Source organism: Acinonyx jubatus, chromosome C2, assembly GCF_027475565.1.
Source record: "Acinonyx jubatus isolate Ajub_Pintada_27869175 chromosome C2, VMU_Ajub_asm_v1.0, whole genome shotgun sequence".
NCBI classification, from domain to species: Eukaryota; Metazoa; Chordata; class Mammalia; order Carnivora; family Felidae; genus Acinonyx; species Acinonyx jubatus.
Window position 1 is genome coordinate 13,287,137 of NC_069384.1, and position 20,886 is coordinate 13,308,022.

General features: G+C 45.7%; 1 protein-coding gene across 3 annotated transcripts in view; it reads left to right on the forward strand.

Annotated features, from left to right (window-relative positions):
* LOC106977845 (uncharacterized protein C10orf95-like) overlaps nucleotides 1–20,886 on the forward strand; it is a 182,660-nt gene that overhangs the window by 56,662 nt on the left and 105,112 nt on the right. For 2 of the 3 annotated variants that reach the window (XR_008297570.1, XR_008297569.1), the window contains exon 3: nucleotides 12,702–13,794. The gene's annotated coding sequence lies outside the window, so the exon portion shown is untranslated. The remainder of the gene's footprint in view (nucleotides 1–12,701; nucleotides 13,795–20,886) is intronic. The other variant, XR_008297571.1, reaches the window with a different exon arrangement.

Genomic DNA, 20,886 nt, shown 5'->3' on the forward strand with positions numbered 1-20,886 from the left:
CCACAGACAGGGAGCTTAAACAACATTTATCATCTCATAGTCTGGAGGACAAAGTCCAAGATCAAGATGTCGGCAGGACTGGTTTCTTCGGAGGCCTCTCTCCTTGGCTTACAGATGGCCGTATCCTCTCTGCGTCCTCCCATGGTCTTTCCCCCAGGTGTCTCTGTGCCTTTCTAGGCCCTGATCTCCTCTTATTAATAAGGACACCAGTCATGTTGGATTAGAGCCCATCCATATAGCTTCATTTTACCTTAATCACCTCTTTAAATGCCCCAGCCCAACTACTGTCACATTCTGAGGTACTGGGGGTTAGTACTCCAACATATGAATGTTGGAGGGGAGGACACACATCAGCTTCTAACATCTGTCTCGGTAGGTGTTGTCACCATTCAAGACCATGAGGCAACAAACACAAGACTCAAAGTTAACCATGTTGTGGACAGTTTGGAGTGGAGTAGGAGTTTGGAAAAGCTGGGTCCTTGAAGACATCAGTGCCCATCTCCCTCCAGACTACTTGTTAAGTGAACAACGAGTGTACCTATGGTTTAGGTCCATTATGCAACGAACTCTCCTGCTTCAGTAGCTCCCTATCCCCTTGGTTATGGAACTGAAACTCCTTAGCAGATCCTTTAGGACTTTCTTTCTGCTCAGTGTCTCGTCTCATCTTCTGTCTCCAGCTTCACCTCCTCCATGCATCCCTTGGGCAGAGTCAATCCTTTTGCTGAGGGCAATTAATCAAGAGAGCTGCAGAGAGAGCAAAAGGCTGAATGTGCATTTCAAGGGCTCGGAGAGGCAGAGGTATGTGTGAAAGGCACAGAGGAGCCACAGCCGTAGAGTAGGAGGAAACTCTGCTAGCAGACAAGGTCATTGGATGGACACAAGCTTCGGTGAAAGAGTAGGAGGTCTTTGAAGAGACACAGGAAGAATGACAGATCACAAGGTTAAGGAGAGATTACTCTTCCTCCCACAAAACAGGAACCACGGCGAATTGGAAGGCGTATGTATTCCCTTCCTGGGGCTACCATAACAAACTACCACCAGCTGACTGGCTCAAAACACCAAAAATGCCTTCTCTTGCAGTTCTGGAGGCCAGAAGTCCAAAATCAATGTGCCAGTTGACAGAGTTGCTTCATTCCTGGAGGCTCAAGAAAGATTCTAGTCCATGCCTCTGTTTTAGCTTCCGGTGGTTGCCAGAAATCCCTGACATTTCCTGGCTTGTGGTCATGTAATTCCAGTCTGTGCCTCCACTCTCATATGCTCTCTTCCCACCACGTGTCTCTGTCTCTGTGTCTCTTCTTCTCATAAGTACATCAGTCACATTAAGGATCAACCCCACTCTAGTATGACTTCATGTTACTTTACATGTCTCTCTCTTTCTCTCTCTCTCTCTTTTCTTTTTAAGTAATCTCCACCCCCATGTGGGGTTCAAACTCACAACTCTGAGGTCAAGAGACACATGTTCTACCCACTGAGCCAGCCAGGCACCCCATACATCTTTTTTTTTAATGTTTATTTATTATTTTTGAGAGAGGGAAAGAGAGTGTGAGATGCTGGGGAGGGGCAGAGAGAGATGGGAACAGAGGATCCAAAGCAGGCTCTGTGCTGACAGCATCGAGCCCAGTGTGCGGCTTGAACTCACGAACCATGAGATCACAAGTTGAGCTGAGATCAAGAGTCAGACGCTTAACTAACTGAGCCACCCAGGTGCCCCAAATATATCTTGATTTCATACACAAATAAGGTCACACTCACTGGTACCAGTGCCGTAACCTGTGCGGGTTCCTCCTGAGAGCCACGAGAGAAGGATCGGGTCCAGGTCCCTCTCCCTGGCTTGTAGGTGGCTGTCTCCTCCGTGTCATTTCACACGTCTTCCCTCCATGCGTGCTAGGATTCAGCATGCCCTTTTGTGGGACACGATTGAATGCTGGACAGTTCTTTGGAGTGTTCCTTCCTGCTAAGGGAATGTCCCGAATGGTTGCTGTTGACTGCCTGAGGGCTCTCTGATTGGAGGCAGGGTGGGTGGGGGGGGCTGGAGGGGGGGGATTTTTCATGACACTTTTTTTTTAATGTTTATTTATTTTCTTTTTGAGAGACAGACACAGAGTGTGAGAAGGGGAGGGGCAGAGAGGGAGGGAGACACAGAATCTGATGCAGGCTCCAGGCTCTGAGCTGTCAGCACAGAGTCCGACTCAGGGCTCCAACTCATGAACCTTGAGATCATGACCTGAGCTGAAATCAGCAACTTAACCAACTGAGCCACCCAGGCGCCCCAGTGACATTTTAAACAATAGTCTTAAAGATTGGTTGTTTCTTTCTCTGCTATACGGTGAGCTATCTTCTTGTGTCTTAGTCATTTCATTTTTTTTATTCTGCACAGCTCCTGACATCATTCGGAATAGGGTTTCAGTAGAGGTCCATGGAGCTTACTGGGGTTTTTCTGTGTAGTCCCGGCCGCCGGCCTGGTGCCTGGCATTTATAGTAGAGGATGTGGTACATGCTGGGAATTGGGAGGCTAGACTTTCAGTGGGACAGATGGAGTTCAAATCCCAGCTTTGTCTTATTTTGGCTCTATGGCCCTGGATTAACCCTCTAAGCTCACCGTAGAGTGGGCTCCATAAGAGCACCCCAGGTGGTTGTTATAAGGATAAAAGGATGTAATGCAGATGTAATGTTCAGGGCAGTGCCTGGCTCGTGACACATCGTGACACATGTTTAACAAGTGCACACATGCAAATGTATTCACTTGAACTGTGTGGAATCACAATGTCCCCACTCCCGAAATGCGTTTACCTTTCAACATTTCAGTGTGGACCATAGAACTTAGGGGCAGTGCCTGCATTTTCCTTTGGCGAGTCCAGCGCTCACATACTTGCCCAGCCTTAGCGTGCACTAGATAACCCTCCACTACTGCCCAGCCCCCTCCCCGTGGCGTGGCCGGCAGCAGGAAAGGCAGAGGAAATGCCTGGGCCTCGCTCATCTGAATGCAGCAATCATCTGATGCCACAGTTCATTTCCATGGTTACAAACTTCGCTTTGGTTTGTTTGATCTTGGACTCCAGGTCTGGGTTAGTGCGTGTGTTTCACAACTCGACTTGGAGAGAAAAAATATCAGAGGAAGAGCTACTTGGCCGGAGATACACCTTGTTTGAGACACACCATCAAGGGAGTAGGTGGGGTCTTGTCTGCCTAACAGCCCCAAGAGAGGGTGGAGAATGTTTGCTCCTAGCGTCCTTGGCAGATCAGTGCACAGAGAAATGATGTGATGCTGAGGCAGGATTCCACCTGCTGAGGCAAACTGAGGGGCTAGGGAGGGAGCAGGGAAAGTTCTTTCCATTCTCAACCTGGACACCCCCACTTTGCAGGATCTGATGGACCTGGGTTGACAGAGAGCCTGCAGAATAATTTTAGGGTCAGCCCTGGGTCAAAGTGGATTTGGGGTCCCAAAAGACAAGAGAATGAAGCCAGGGGCAGAGGGGCTTGATTTCACATAAAGCTGGCTTGAGACCCGCGAAACAGACCTAAAAAGACCCTCACCTGCCACCTCTGGGTGGAAGACAGTGGTTGGAGCTTGCGGAGGAGGGTCTTTGCTCCTCTGATTTGACTCTGAGATTTCCTCGGAGTGTGGGGCCGGGGTGGGTGGGGCAGAGGAGATGGATGGGGCAAATACAACTACTAGAGTACCATCCTTTCATTTTCAATAATGAAGGTGAGAGTTACCGTTTGTGAGATTTGCTGTATGTCAGGCCCCAGATTAGGTGATTTCCATGTTATCTCTGATCCTTATAACTCTGAAGGTGGACCGCCTGGGTCCATTTATCCACGACCGCATAAGAAACCAATCCCAAAACAGCAACACGAAACTAGTCATTTATTAGCTCAGAGACTCTCTGGGGTGGGATTTGGGAAGAGCATCCGGGTGACTGCTTACCTCTGTTCCGTAATGACTGGGGCCTTAGCTGCCGTGTTCCGGCACCAGTTCTCCCACTCCAACTGCCACCAATCATGTCCTTTTATAATAAATCAGCAAAACAAGTAAAGTTTTTTTCCCCCCAGCTTCTGTGAGTTGATCTAGAAAATTGCCAAACCGGAGGTGGGGGTGAGGGCAGTATGGGAACCTCACATCTATAGTCAGCCGGGCAGAAGTATGAGTAGTCTGGACTTCCCGTTCACATCTGGCATCCGAAGTGGGACTGAGCCCTTTCACTGTGGGCAGATGACGTCAGCCCTTTAGCTGCATGCATAGTATCAGCAAGGGATTGAATTGCTGGACACCCAGGTGGCAGAGAATTGGTTGTCGGTGTAGAAGAAAAAAAACTCCACATGGTCTCCCATAAGCTTCTACGTGCCAACTCTGAGTTCTAAACCCAATCTACCTTGATTCAAGGCTCTCCTCTGTCCACAACATTGCATCTCGATACCAAAATCTCCAAAGCTTTGGGTTCCCTTTGCGTATCACCTTCTCTTGCCATCTGACCGTCATCTGACCGTATCACGATCCCTTTGATTCTCTTTTATCATCCATGAAGCCATTTGTTCTCAGATTTCATTTCTGCCTGGAAACAAGGGACAGACATGTCCCTGTGCACAATGCATTCCCTTTGGGGTCCCAGGCCACAGGCATAGATGAGGGAGCTCTGGGGACAAGACACAGAGCTGACACTGACACCCCTCCCCTTCATTTTCTCACAGGAGACAGTTGCAGACAGGGAGCTCACTATTGGGATAACACTGCTGTCCGCTTTAAAACACATAAGAAGTGAATCCTTTGCCACGTCGGGTACTTAAATATTTTTCCTTATAATCAACGAGCAGCCAGCTTTGCCACTGGATGAGGCACTGTGGTTTGAGTTCACAGCTTAAGACACTTGGCTGTGGTGGACCCACCAGGTCAGTAGTTACATTTTCTTGTATAAATGCAATTTGCAACCATCCCCATATTGGTGGTTTTATCGTTCACACATCTTACATATTTCTCTCTTGAAGACCTGAGGATCTTTTATCATGTACAATATGCCTCTAACTTCCTTGCTTTCACCAAATTTCAGCCTAGCATCCCTGTCCCCTCCTGACTGAGTCATCCCTTTGTCCTATATCACTTGAAATCTCTACATCCTCTTTTATTGATTTGAACCTGCTTATTCACATCTTCCGAAGCTAAAAGCCTCCTCAGTAGGCTCCTAATGTGTAAGAAATGATCAGAAATGTGCTGTCTCAGCTGCAGTGAACCAACTCAGGAGACACAATGCCGCCCACAGCACTGATGGGTGCATTTCAGGAACCTGCCATTAGCTTTTAAGCTTCAACATCTTCCCCAGGGCAACCTGGCAGTGCAAATGGGAAAATACAGTCAATTGTTCCAAAGGGGTTTCTATTAAGATTTCCCAATATCCCATTTCTCTTGTGCATTAGAGAGCGGACGGGTTGGGAGACACGCTACCTGGGGTTAGGAGCCTAGCTTCTCTACTTACTGGCTGTATGACCTTGGGCACAGAGTTTAACCCCTCTGTGCCATAATGTTACCTACCTTGGAGGATAGTTGTGGGGGAGGGGGTTTGCAGGACATAAGACAAGTAAAGAACTTAGCACGTAGAGCCTTTAAAAAATGTTAGCTATTATTTTTCCCATTTAATGGTAGAAGTGAGCTAGTTTCCTGTTGGAAGAGAAAAGAGGTAGAGAAGCAAAGAGGAAGGGAGGGGCTGGAGTAAGGGGACAACTGGGGAGGTCATGGGGCTGGGATGACCGTCTGGAGGATTTGCCCATAGATCTCAAGCAGCGCTATCCCAGAGACATTCAGTGCAATCCACAAATGTGAGCCACAAATGCTAGCTGCATATGGAATTTTAACTTTTCAAGTAGCCACACTAAAAAAGAGATAGGGGTCATCAATTTTAGTAATGCATGCTACATGCAATTTATTTAACCCGGTATTATAACCAAATTTATAACGAGACACATTACTTATTTTTTTAAAAAATGTTTGTTTGTTTGTTTGTTTGTTTGTTTGTCTAGAGAAAGCGTGAGCAGGAGAGGAGCAGAGAGAGAGAGAGGGAGACAGAATCTGAAGCAGGCTCCATGCTGTCAGCACAGAGCCCAACACGGGGCACGATCTCACCAACCATGAGATCATGAACCGAGCTGAAACCAAGAGTTGGTTGCTTAACTGACTGAGTCACCTAGGCACCCTGAGATACATATTTTAAATGTTTATTTATTTTTGAGAGAGAGAGAGAGAGAGAGAGAGAGAGAGCGTGAGCAGAGGAGGGGCAGAGAGAGGAGACAGGATCCCAAGCAGGTTTCGCCGGCTGTCAGAGCAGAACTGGACACAGAGCTTGATCCCGTGAACTGCTAGATCATGACCTGAGCTGAAATCAAGAGTCGGATGTTTAACCGACTGACCCGCCCAGGCGCCCCTATAATGAGATGTTTTATATAACTCAGTATTTCACGAAATATACCGACCAATGCACAGAATCAATCTAAAAATATGAATGTGATCTTTTCATATTCTTTTTTCATACTGAGTCTTTGAAACCCAGTTTGCATTTTGTGCTTATAGCACTTTTTTTTTTCTCTATGGTGGTATGATAGTTTATTTGCATATTTTAAGCTGCTTCAGTTATTTTGCCATTATGAATAGTGAACATATGGACATCCTTGCACATAAATCGGTCTGTTAATTTCCTCAGAAGTGAAATTTCCATGTCAAAGAGTAGAACATTTTTAGACTCTTTTAGACTCTTGATCTATTTTGCAAGTTGCTTTCTAGGGATTTTTCCCTGTTTACATTCCCATCAGCTGTGTATGACTTCCATCAAAAACAAAAGTTTGTTAGCTTGAATCATAATAAACAGTGTTTTAAACTTCCCTTCGTTTGGGGCGCCTGGGTGGCGCAGTCGGTTAAGCGTCCGACTTCAGCCAGGTCACGATCTCGCGGTCCGTGAGTTCGAGCCCCGCGTCAGGCTCTGGGCTGATGGCCCAGAGCCTGGAGCCTGTTTCCGATTCTGTGTCTCCCTCTCTCTCTGCCTCTCCCCCATTCATGCTCTGTCTCTCTCTGTCCCAAAAATAAATAAACGTTGAAAAAAAAATTAAAAAAAATAAACAAATAAACTTCCCTTCATTTAACTTTTTAAACTTTTAATGGCAGTTTTAATTTGCTTTCCTTTGATTACTTGTAGGAGAGAACACTTTAATGTTTATTAGCCATCTGTATTTCCTCTGGGACTTGTTCATTCTACTACTGGGGCATTAGAACACCATCAATTTTTTGTGTACTTTATATGTGATCTTTATTGATCTTTATTTCCCATTTTTATGTGGTTTTAAATTGTATTTATACCTATAATTTTATAAAAGCTGAAGCTTTTTACAAACTAGCAACTGGTGGACATTTAAGTCCTAGAGATCTAATGCACAACATAGGGATTATAAACAGTATTATATTATAAACTTCAAAGTGGCTAAGAGACTAGATCTTAATTGTTCCCACCACAGAAAGGAAATTATAATTATGTGATATGATAGATGTGTTAGCTGATCCTACGGTGGTAACCATATTGCAATATGTATAATGAATGTGTCAAACCAGTAGGGTGTTAACTACATTTCAATAAAAATGTTTTTTGTTTGTTTGTTTTAAAAGAGAATGTTTCTAAAAGTACCTACCTTGGGGCACCTGGGTGACTCAGTCAGTTAAGCCTCCGACTTCGGCTCAGGTCATGGTCTCGTGGTTCATGGGTGCGAGCCCCACGTCGGGCTCTGTGCTGACAGCTCAGAGCCTGGAGCCTGCTTCAGATTCTGTGTCTCCCTCTCTCTCTGCCCTCCCCTGCTCGTCCTCTCTCTCTCTCTTTCTCTCAAAAGTGAATAAACATTAAAAAAAAATTTTTAATGAATAAACATTAAAATTAAACAAAATAAAAGTACCTACCTAGCCTGAAGGTCATTTCTTTTTGATTTTTAAATTAGTATTTGTCAAAAAATATCTCAGTAAAAATGTGGGGTTTTTTGTCTTTCTTTCTTTTTTTGTTTAAGAGAGGATATTTCTAAAGGTACCTACCCAGCATGAAGGTACTGGGTTTCTTTTCCTTTTTAAAATTAATACTTGTCAAAAAAAAAAAGCTAAATCTTTTAATTTTTTGTAGTCAAATCTGTCCTTCTCTTTGCGATTTCTTCTGTTGCTCATGCTCAAAAGTCACCTGGTTTCCTGTAGATGCTTCTGCTTTTAACTCTTAATCCTTCAGGAGTTTATTTTGATAAGTGAGATCCAAGACTGACACCTATTCCGCTACCCACCCACGATGGCCTTACCCTTATGGCACATCTTCATTCAGGCCAGCCACATTGCAAGTGCTCCATGGCCACATGTGGCCAGTGGCTGCCATATTGGATAGTACAAGGCTAAAGATCAAGACATTCATTCACATTTCGCTGAGTATTTGCCATGGATTTGCAAGCACCACATAGAGAGAATATTTTTAGCAGCTGTTAACAAATTGCAGCTCTAAGCAGCAACCATCCGGCTGGCTGCTGCCGCTGTTTTCGTATCCGGTATTTGTCCCCTGTCATGACGTCGCCTGATTTCTTTTAAGGTGTTGGAGCATTTCTTTTAGCTTCCCACTTGAGGGCTGATATTTAAGGGCCTGTTTTGGTTCCATCCTTCGTTTTGAATTCATGTAACCCATGGCAACAGTAAGGTTCCTGAAGCCGACTGCTGTGTTCGGTTCCTACAGCACTGAATTAAGAGTCTGAAAAAAAGCAGTCGGCAGCAGCAAGGAAGAGGGGCCGCAGGGCCGCAGGGAGACGTTGCTTTGGCAAACTCGGTGGCACTGGTGGCCACACACCCTCCAAAGGGGCACGTGAGTCCTCCTCAGAGCCTTTGTTAGTGGGGTGAAGTCCTGAGAGCAGAGTTACACTGAGGCCAGGATCTGGGGGTTGAATCCACATGAGTCGCTTGGCTGCAAATGGAGAAGCAGTGTTTCCACAGCCACAGCCTGCGTCACCCACCTGGGTCAGTCTCTCAAAAACCGAGTTCTTGGGGCACCTGGCTGGCTCTGTTGGGAGAGCATGCAACTCTTGATCTCCGGGGTCGTGCATTCGAGTCTTTCCCTCTCTTTGTCTCTCTCAAAACAAACAAACAAACAAACAAACAAACAAATTAGTTAATTAACTAACTAACTAACTACAAAAAAAAGATTTTTGTATTCTTAAGTAATCTCTAACTCCCAGTGTGGGGCTCAGACTTACAACCCTAAGATCAAGAGTTGCACGGTCTCCCAACTGAGCCAGCCAGCCGCCTTCCCACCCTGCCTTTCTTAAACAGTTCATCCTCTAAGCCAGCCCATTTAATTCTGGACAGTTTCCTTGTTAGTAAATGCTCTGTTACAGCAAGGAAAAATCTGATTTCTGTTTTATCTCTCGATGCATTGGTTGGGTTTCTATTTCAGCTATAAAATATTTTTAATAGAATATTGTGGGTTTTTTTAAGTTTATTTATTTTGAAAGAAAGAGAGAGAGGCAGAGAGAGAGGGAGAGAGACTCCCAAGCAGGGTCTGCACAATCAACCCAGAGCCCAACACAGGGCTCAGTCCCACAAACCATGAGATCATGACCTGAGCCAAAATCAAGAGTTGGATGCTTCACCAACTGAGCCATCCAGGCTCCCCACTAGTATATTGTTTTTATTTTAGGGACCCAATATTGTCTTCTTACTTCTCTGAAAAAAAAAAGTAATTATGGATTTAAAATTTTTTGTTATTCTGTTCTCTGGTTTGTCTCTGTTGCCTTCCAAACTTCAAAACACATCTGTTTGGTTTTGGTCTTTGCTTTCATATTGGACAGCAACTAATTGTGGTCATGTGACAGTGCTGGCCAGTGAGCCACAAAGGAAAGCAGCTAAGAACTGCTAGGGAAGCTTTTCCTCTCTGGGTAAGAGGGCAGTGTGACCTGTCCACTTCTTCTCATCTTCTTGCTTTGAGTTTAGATGAGATGCCTGAAGCCAGAGAAGCCATAAGACGGTAGTTCTCAAAACTGTGGGGACCCCTGGGGATCCTCAAGAACTTTCAGGGGGGTCATCACAACTATTTTTTTTAATAAAAATTTGTTAAGTTTATTTATTCATTTTGAGGGAGAGAAAGCACAGGTGGGGAAGGCAGAGACAGAGAGGGTCAGAGAGAATCCCAAGCAGGCTCCGTGCGGAGCTCAACGTGGGGCTCAAACCCATGAGTGGCAAGTTCAAGACCTGAACTGAAGTCGGATGCTCGACGGACTGAGCCACCCAGGTGGCCCAAAACTAGTTTAGCAATAATAGTAAGACTGTGTACAGTCACAGCTCGCCCCCCTGGAGTCTGTCTTTCCCTCGTGGCCTCGTCCGCTTTGTTTCCTATCACTCACGTCATGCTAACGACACGAATGTCTCTAACGACACGACCAGAGGATGATGCAGAGTCTTCTCCTCTGGCTTTGGTGAACTTCATTCAGCAAAGCCCACCCTACGCTGGCTTCAGTTGGGTGGATGCGGGGAATCACCCTGTTGATGGGTTTGGTACAGATGGATGTTGTAGTAAACTGAACATTCTAGGCCTTTTTCGTGAGATCAGCTATTTTTGTACACTTGGTATTCCGAACCTGTGGGCCAGACTTTACTTTATCCTGATGAAATTTCAAATGTTAGATTTCATCCATTATTCCAGCCTGTCAAGATATTTTCCAATCTTAGTTCAATCGCCTGGGATGGCGTTGATCCATCTGAGCTCCTGATAAGCCGCCATCACAGCCCGCAAGCACTAACGGTACCAGACCGAAACGGACATGCTCTGTGGCCGGCAGGCTGGTGCCCGCAACCACTGCTCTGTTCAGATAAAGACAGAACGGATGGTGGAAGGGGGCCTAATCAAGGATTTGGTATTTAAAGGATAAAGTCTCTGATCCTTTTTTCTTGCACTTCTGGCTTTCAGTTCAAGGACTCCGTTTCTGGACCTTTTCCCCAAAGTGTGTGGACCAGAGATGGGAGTTCTATTTTTTTTTTTTTTTAATGTTTATTTATTCTTGAGAGAGAGAGAGACAGACAGAGTGTGAGCAGGCTCCAGGCTCTGAGATGTCAGCACAGAGCCCGATGCGGGGCTCGAACTCCCGAACCGGGAGATCATGACCTGAGCCGAAGTCAGACGCTTAACCGACTGAGCCACTCAGGCACCACCACCCCCGCCCCCCCCCCCCCGCCAGAGATGGGAGTTCTAAAGGAAAGTTTCCAATGCAAGTTTCTGAGAGGGCCCAGATATATTAAACATAGAAGTAGTGGCTTTCAGGACACCTGGATGGCTCAGTTGGTTAGGCATCTGCCTCTTGATTTCTGCTCAGGTCATGACCTCCCAGTTCATGGGTTCGAGCCCCGCATTGGGCTCTGTGCTGACAGCCCAGAGCCTGCTTGGGATTCTCTCTCTCCCTCTCCCTCTGCTCCTTCCCAGCTTGTGCGCACACATTCCCTCACGTGCTCTCTCTTTATCTCTCAAAAATAAATATTAAAGAAGAGAGAGGTAGTGGCTTTCTGGTCACTCTTTTTGACTTCCTTTTCTACCCCTAGAGTCACAAGAAACATGACCAGGATGGTAGACTTTTCTTTTCTTTTTTTGTTTTTAATTGTTTTTTAATGTTTATTCTTTGAGAGAGTGAGAGACGGTGTGAGTGGGGGAGGGACAGAGAGAGAGGGACACACAGAATCCAAAGCAGGCTTCAGGCTCTGAGCTGTCAACACACAGCCTGACGAGGGGCTCGAACCCACAGACTGTGAGAACATGACCTGAGCCGAAGTCGGACGCTCAATGGACTGGGCCGCCCAGGTGCCCCGGGATGGTAGGCTTTTTGAGCTGCATTAGGCAGTGTACCAGAAATCAGCCACCTTAATTGTCCAAGTAGAGAAACTGAGGGGGCAGTGAAATCGAGTTCCTGGCCAGGTTTGCCCTGGGACAGGGCGATGGAGCCAGGACAGGAACCCCCATCCCTTTGCTCCACACTGAGCCATCTCAGTCAGTTGACCATGATCATGTTGCTGCTGCCACTTCCTAGAGAATTCGTGTGCATCCAGAATCTGGGAGGAAACATTAGTCTCTTATGAAAATATGCAAGAATAGGGCACCTGGGTGACTCAGTCGAGTAAGCCTCCAACTTCGGCTCAGGTCATGATCTCATGGTTTGTGGGTTCAGGCCACAAACCTGTGGCTCTGTGCTGACAGCTCAGAGCCTGGAGCCTGCTTCGGATTCTGTGTCTCCCTCTCTCTCTCTGCCCCTCCCCTGCTTGTGCTCTCTCTCGCTCTCAAAAATAAATACATAAACTTAAAACATATTTTTAAAAATAACGCAAGGATAGATTATGACATAGAATGCAAAAATCACTTGGATTTTCAAGATGCAACAGGAGGATTCCAAGAAACGTGCATTTGCTAGTTGCTTGGGCCTGAGATGCCAAATCTCCCCAACAACACAAAAATAGATTCTTTTACCTCATGAAACAGTCTTGAAGCAGAGAAGTAAGACTTCAAATAGACATAATGAATGTAACAGCACGGTTTATAGAGACGTGTCAAAGGGAAGTACGTGGGGGGCATAGCATTGTTTCCCTCATACTATATTTATTATGATTATGATTATTAGCTCTATAGAGAGTGTGATCAGTGCACAGAACATAAAAAAAAAAAAAAGCTTTCTTCCAGGTAAGAAGCTTTGTAAGGTGACCAGTATGCCACTGAGTCCTGTCTGTGATACACAGCTTCATTCATTTTACTTTATGAGGACGTCATCAGTCAGTTCTTGCAAAATTCCAAGGAGGCAGAAAGGCTGCTTGACTGAGACTCATTTCCCCTGGCTGTGGACTGACTTTATTATCCATAATTAATGGTGAGTAACTCGGTAGATGGTATCCCTTTGTAAGCATGAATTTCTAACCAAAGAACATCTTTCAGCTCCGATCATTGTTCAATTGAATGTTGCCATGGGACTACAGCTATTTATTCCCGCACAGTGTTTTTCCAGAGAACTGTGACGTGGCTCTGGTGACAGAGTGTATGTTTCATAGCTATGCAATCCTTTTCTTTTTTCCTCTCTCTCTCTTATTTAACAAAGAGAAACAAAAGACCCTCACCATATGTGTAACATTTCCCATGAATACTTTAGAATGTCAGAAGGGAGACCGATGCCGGAAGATCCTGGCAGGGTAGAGGCCCCTCCTGACCGTTTCACTTCTGTTTTCATCTGGTGATGTGCTAGAAAGTAGATTTGACATGAAGAACCGAAGATCATCCAGAAATTGCTGAACACCCCGATCGTGTGCATCAGCGGTTCCAAACAGATACATCCTGGAATAATCCCATGGGTTTTAGAGTAAATACGTTCCCTTTCTCCTCCTCAGTCAGGACCCTGGTGCCCGTCTATTTCACAATACAGATGTGTGTAGGGAACAGCTGTTGGGTTTGCCTGCCTTTTATTCATCCCGTCTTTTTCAGCTAAAACACTTCAGTTTTCTTTTGGGGATCCACCCCTCTCCGGGGGTGACAGTCAAAGTGTATAACAACTGGAATGACATGGGTATTACCACACCCACACAATCGGAATGGATGCTGACTGTGACACCTGCTGAACCCAGATTCGCTCATCAGTTACTGTTTTGATGAGTCCTGACATCAAGATGCCCTGACCTTCCTTCTCCAAGGGCCAAGCATGGACTGAGCTAAGCCAAACAGACCCTCTGCCCTGAGAATTTGCATGCTGACAGGCAACACACACAAGGGCCGAAAACATGTGGCACAGGTGGGTCCCAAACGTGTTGCCTGGAAATGCCAGCTTCTCATGTACCCTGCTTCCTGTCCTTTCCAAGACCTCATTGTTCAGCTCTTCCTTTGTTCTATAAACTATATCCATTCAATAAATTTTATTTATTGACTTACTTATGTACTTCTTATTTATTGCTTATATTGCACCCAGAATTCATTTCTGTTGCTTACCACCAAGGCACTCTAAGACAGTTATTCAGAAAGTAAGATATTAAAGCAAATTTTCTGCAGTGGGAATCCTGTTTCCCTGGGTCATTTTGTTATAAAATTGTAACAACGATCCTGTGGAAGGAAAAAAGCCTTCAAGAGAATAAGTAGGAAGTACGATAAAAATATAATTAAGAAAAGCAGGATCGTCGCGGGGGTGCGAGCAGGGGGAGCATGAGAGGCCTTAGTTTACTCCCTGGTGTGGCACAGGGCTTGACCAGGTGCAGCAGTAGCACTAAACTTTCCATGAGTTGCTATTTCTACTTGTTTTGTTTGTTTGGTTTGTTTTTTGTTTTTTTTGTTTGTAATTTCTTTAAAGTGGCTTTCTACTTCTAGGGGCACCTGACTGGCTCGGTCAGTGGAGCGTGCAACTCTCGATTTCAGGGTTTTGAGTTTGAGCCCCACGTTGGATGTAGAGATTACTTTTAAAAATTAAATTAATTTTTTAAATCTTTAAAAAATAATAATAGTAAGGGCACCTAGGTGGCTCAGTCGGTAAGCAGCCGACTCTTGATTTCTGCTCAGGTCACGATCTCGTGGTTCGTGGGTTCAAGCCTTGCATCACGCTTTGGGCCTGCTTGGGATTCTCTTTCCCTTGCTCTCTGCCCCTCCCCCACTTGTCTGCATGTTAATGTGCTCGCTCTGTCTCAAAATAAATAAATAAACTTAAAAAAATAATAAAGTAGCCTTCCTTTTCTTTTTAAGTTTTTTCGTATATTTTGAGAGAAGGAGAGAGAGAGAGAGCGAGCAGGGTAGGGGCAGAGAGAGAGGGAGAGAAAGTCATACGCAGGCTCCGCACTGTCAGCACAGAGCCAGATGGGGGGCTTGAACCCATGACCACAAGGTCGTAACCTGAGTCGAAATCAAAAGTCGAATGTTTAACCGACTGAGCCACCCAGGCGCCCCAGTAAAGTATGTTTCTCAGCTCTTAGTCACTAGATTAAATCTTCCAGGACATGTTTGTTGCACTCTGAGGCACATACGATCACCTGGAGGACCTCATAAGGATGCAGTCTGATTCTCCATTTCCAGCAAGCTCCCAGCGATGCCAGGACTGCTGGCCCAAGGACCACACTTGGAGCATCAAGGATCCAGGTTACAAGATTCCTTTCCAGCCCAGGTTTCCCAGATTCCCCACTTAGGGGTTGCAGACCACCTCCCTTTGTGTGTGCAGATAGCACTTGCCATACCACCCCTAGCCAGCAGGTGTCACCAACGCACCCTAAGAGTCCCCGCTGGACTGATTCCCTTGGGGACCCGTTGATAGGTTCTGAAAGGACGCGAGCCAAGTAACTTTCACAATCTCCAAAGTAAGCCTGTTCCATAGCATCTAGTTATAGTTTGAACCCGCAAGCAAAACGACCAATGAGGGGGATTCTCGGTAAGGGTTTCTGTAACCATTTTTATTTCTGATGTTCAAATCATCTGTTCGAGCCTCACTGTGGAAATCTGGTTCTTGACGCTTGTAAGGGGGAAGTCAGAGGTGCTTTAGCAAGGCTCGCAGCAGCTTGATTTTTAGAGGGCTCTCTCATGCATTATCTTATTGCTAGAAGAACCTTCATAATTCACAGATTGGAAAAATAAAGGCACAGAGGGGAGAATGTAGTGACCCGTCCAGCGCAGCAAAGATAGTGAGGGACAGAAATGAGATTCAAACTTGAAGTTCTGAATCCCTCCATCTTTTTTTTTTTAATGTTTATTTTTATTTTTGAGAGAGAGGAAGAGACAGAGGGTGAGTGGGGGAGGGGCAGAGAGAGAGGGAGACACAGAACCCGAAGCAGGCTCCAGGCTCTGAGCTGTCAGCACAGAGCCCGAAGTGGGGCTCGAACTCACAAACCATGAGACCATGACCTGAGCTGAAGTTGGAAGCTTAACTGACTGAGCCACCCAGGCGCCCCCTTAATCCCTCCCTCCTCCCTCTTTACCCGACTGTGGATGGACAAGCAAAAAGACTACCAGGGTTCTCTTCTGTATTAAACCTTGTTTGTTTGTTTGTTTGTTTGTTTGTTTTTTTCAACAAGATTGAAAGTTAGCTAATGTTTATCAGGAATCAGAACCCATAGTTCTGGACATAAATTCTCCCCAAATACAATGATGCACTTTGAATACCATTATCTGAGATTGCAAGGGTTCTATAAACATTGTATTTATTTGCTATAACCAAGGAGTCCTGGCCCACATATTGTCACAGAGCTCCTTTTGAAAAATTTGAGGGGAGGTTGGACATTAGCAAAGAGGTAACATTTTGAGTAAATTCAAATTACGCCTGAGAGGAGAGGAGAGGAGTTGATGTCTCTCATCCTGGGGGTTGCAGCCACAGTAAACTGTGAGGGCTACTCCTGACCCTTCCCCATCACCCCCCCACCATGTGGCACAGAGTCCTTGCTGTCACTGGTCTGGCTAAGTGGAGCAGATTCTAGAGCACCAAATCTCAGGATAGGAAGCACCCCTATGGGTGATTGCTAAAGCCCTCCACCCCCAGCTCCAGGAACCTCAAGATCATAATTGAGCATTTTGCAAAAATGGTTTCTGTGGGACGTTAATATGGAGAATTAGGGAAAAAATGTTTCCATGGTCAAGCAAATTTGAGCAACACTTTCTTTCTTTCTTTCTTTCTTTCTTTCTTTCTTTCTTTCTTTCTTTCTTTCTTTCTTTTAATGTTTTATTTATTTTTGAGAGAGAGAGAGACAGAGAGACAGAGTGCGAGTGGGGGAAGGGCAGAGAGAGAGGGAGACGCAGAATCTGAAGCAGGCTCCAGGCTCTGAGCTGTCAGCACAGAGCCCAATGCTAGGCTCCAACTCATGAACCATATGAGATCATGACCTGAGCTGAAGTCAGATGTTTAACCAACTGAGCCATTCAGGCACCCCAGGCAACACTTATTTAAATGGAGTTACATGCAGGGCTTTTTCATCAGGGCTTCTGGGAATGGGGCGTGCGCCCTGCTCCCCAGTTAGGAGGTTAAAGGAAGCTTTAGTTTCTGCAACATCTGAGGCTTACAAAACACTCCTTGAAAATCCTGGTTCTGTTCATCTTCCTCTGCAGGACAGGCCATGGGGGCAACCTGCAGAGTCTCATGGGGGCCTCACATTGGGTTTAATGCTCTGCTGTCGCTGTCCTGAGATGCTTAATCAGTGTGGAACAAGGGCTCTGTATTTTAGTTTTGCATTCAGCCCCACAAATGTGTAGCTGGTCCTGCCTGTGGATACCTTCCTTGGAGGAGACCCTGGAGGCCCAGGAGGAGCTGGGTCTTGGCCTAAATGTTGTGGATGCTTTCCCCATTTTTTTTTTTCCTTTCCGAAATTTTCTTTCTTCCTCTTTCCTCCCGTGCTGGCTCTCTTCTCCCTTACTTCTGCTGCTTCCCTTCTCTTTGCACCCCCAGTCTTCTCCTCCCTCCCTTTTACCCTTTCTCTTCTACCTGGGACCGAGGATCCTTTCTTCAGCCTAGTTTTATCAATCACTGGAATAATGTTTGGTTTCCTTAGCTCCCCTTGCCCTTTTAATGATGGGAAGTGCTCTATACGTTAGCACATGTTTGTGGTCCGAAGGGAAGTCCGTTACACTGATTTTGTGCTCTGTCAACACAAGGCTGGCGTGCCAGCCCTGCTCTGGCCACGGCTGCATTCTCTAGTTTGCACCTGGCATTCAGGGAGGCAAGCACAGAGCGGAGTAGAAAGCAAGAAGGAAACACAGTGCAGTGATCATTAAAGCAACACTAATCACCTCTTTTGTCTAAACTTACACAGTCAATGGTGGGCCCCTGGGTGGCTCAGTCCATAAGCATGACTTGGGCTCAGGTCATGATCTCACATCAGGTGAGTTCCTGTCCCGCTTTTCTCTTTCTCTCCCTTGCCCTCTCTCTCTCTCTCACTGCCCCTCGTTCACTTGCACCCTCTCTAAAAAATAGATAAATAGATAAACAAACAAACAAACTTACACAGTGTAAATTCAGCTCAAACCACTGTAAGGAAGAAGACATTGTTTTCTTCTAACTGAGCAATATTGCTTACACTGAACAAGAGAGCAATCAAAGGGTGTGAATGGCTTCAGGTATAGCTGGATTCGGGATACCAAATGATACCATCTAGACTCCTTTCTTGCCCCCTCTTTATCTGTGATCCCTGCTTTCCTTGAGGGCACATTCACTGTCTAGATCTCTCCATGTGGAGGCCAGGATCATCCCCAAGAGCTCAGCTCACGCTTTCTTCATGGCTTGTGGTCTATAGCAAGTGTCATTCCCCCAGGGGTTCCATAGCACAACTGAAGGGGAGATTTGGATTGGCCTAGCAGGCTATGATCGTATCTGATGAGCCCACCCCTCAGTCAATTACAGTGACCTAGAGATTGGAACATGCTGGTGAGGGTCATGTGCCCAGCCATATGGTGGTGCTGGTAGTTCTGGTCGTTCTGGAAGGAAGACCAAGCTCTTGTCAGATCACACAGAATGGGTTCTCTTTAAGAAAGAGGGTTCCTAGTGCTAGGAGAAGGAGAGGAATTCGTGTCAAGCAGACAAAAATTGACAACTCTATGTAACTACCCCCTCTCGGTTTTGTCCCTGGACTCCTCCCTTCCTCCCTTGCTTTGCTCACCTCTGCTTCAGGGTCTTTGGCTATATCACCTCCTTTCCTCCACCCTCCCAAATCCCATCAGACCTTCAAGGCTGAACCCACAGTGAATGCTCAGAAAGTATTTTGGGGGGGGGGGGTGCTGATGGAACACCAAAGTGGTTTCATGAAGGAGGCAGATCTTTTGTTGAATCGAAATGAGTTGGTTCTACTCAAGCTACTTACTTTCATCACTCTTATGTGAGACTCTCTTCTGGTCAAGGCTTTTTAGTTAAAAGGATCAGATTGTGGTGCCGCGGTGGCTCCATCAGTCAAGTGTCCAACTCTTGATTTCGGCTCAGGCTGTGATCTGAGATCGAGCCCTGCATGGGCTCCATGCTGGATGTGGAGCCTGCTTGGGATTCTCTCCCTCCCTCTCCCTCTGCCCCTCCCCCACCTTCCCCCCTTCTCTAAAAAAAAAGGATCAGACAGACAAACGAGTTAGTATAAATGAAAGGGGGAAGACTAGAAGGAGCTGAGGACATCTCATAGAAGCAAAGAACAACTGAGCCTCAGGGGAATCTGGAAGCCATCAGGCGATAGGATGAGACTCAGTCTTTCTAGTGCTTTGGAGAGAGACATGGTCTCTAGCCCTTGTATCTGTCCATCTGCATGGCTCTCCTGCTTCCTCAGCAGGCTGCCATTGTCTGATGACTCCTCACTCTGCTCTGTGGGGAAGATGACCGCCCCAGCCCGGTATCACCATCTTTTAGAATACATTCTCTGGTCTCTTTGTTCAGGTTTTGAAGAGACAGAGAATACATTTGGTCACTGACCATCAAATGTATTGGCTCTCCTTGGGCATGCCCCATCTGTCCAATAATCTGTTCATTAGGGTTATATAGCATATATATGGTTGCCTCAGCCATTGGTGGCAGCAAGGCTCCAAGGAGGAGCTGTGGGCTGGGCAAGCACCCCCAAACATGCCTCTCGTGGAAACATGAACAACAGCTGTTCCACAGGTTAAATCAACTAAAGGAAAGAGAAGTTAAATGACTCATGCAAGGCGTCCCAGGCAGGGAGAGGTAAAGGGTGGCCTGAGACCCAGCTGTCTGACCCAGGAGCTGCTTTTTCACCCCTTCTAAGGAAGAGGGATGCCCAGAACCCTAAGCATGGATTCATGACTTCACAGTTTTGTGAGTTCAAGTCCTGTGTGGGAGACTCCACACAAGCCGTGTGGAGCCTTCTTGGAATTCTCTCTCCCTCTCTCTCTGTCTCTCCCCAGCTCATGCTGTTTCTGTCTCTCTCAAAATAAATAAACTTTTAAAAATAAAAAATAATGAATTCTGGAATAGTGCACTGTCCAACGGTTACATTAAAATGAGTGGAAGAAAAAGTCCTTAACTTGCTACTTAGATAAACATTAAGCACTCAGATGCTAGTATATTTCAGAGAAACTAGGAAGTATGTACTAACTAGGATCTGGGTTGAAAAGATGCACTTAATAGAATAAAATTCAAGCAGACAGCTCTATTGAGGGATTATTAATACGGGCAAGGCATTTTCTAAATTGTAAGGAAATCACTTATTTCTGGTCATATTAAATGCATTTTGCCCTCCAGAGCTCTTCATCAATTAGGAATGTTCTTAGATGCTCGTAATAGAAAATCTAACTAAAACCAGTTTAGATAATACATTCTGTCTCGGTGAAAAGGCTGGGAGTAGGCATTTCCAGGGATGGTTCAGGTGATCAACCATATCCCCCCGCACCCAGACTGTATTTTTCATTTCACCTGATTTTTCATTCCAGTCACGGTTCCCTTATGGTTTCAAGATGGCTCTGGAAGAAAGAGAAAGAGAACCAGAAAGTCCCCCTCTTGCAGTTGTCCCTTTTGATCAGGAAACACGTTCTCTTTTTCAGAAGAACCCCGGCAGATTTCCCAAAGTGTAAGTGAAGAGACCAGGACACTTGGCCAATGTAGCTGCTAGGGAAGCTGGAAGTGTCACTGTCCAGCAAAATGGAATGAGATCGATATTCTTGATACGCTGACTTCAATCATGATCTATCCCCTGGGGATATGCCAGAGTTGGACATATTCCCCCTGAGCAAAATCTGTGTTCCATTAACAAAGGACACCAAGAGTATCTTTTGCCTCCTCATAGTGAAGACAAGTACAGCTGAAGGCGTTGCGTCAGTGTTAGGCTGTGTGCCTGAATCAAAATGATATTTTGGAATAAGACACATTTCAGCACAAATTACCAGCGAATACATCAAAACTCCTACTTAAAAAAATTGTTTTTTATGTTTATTTTTGAGA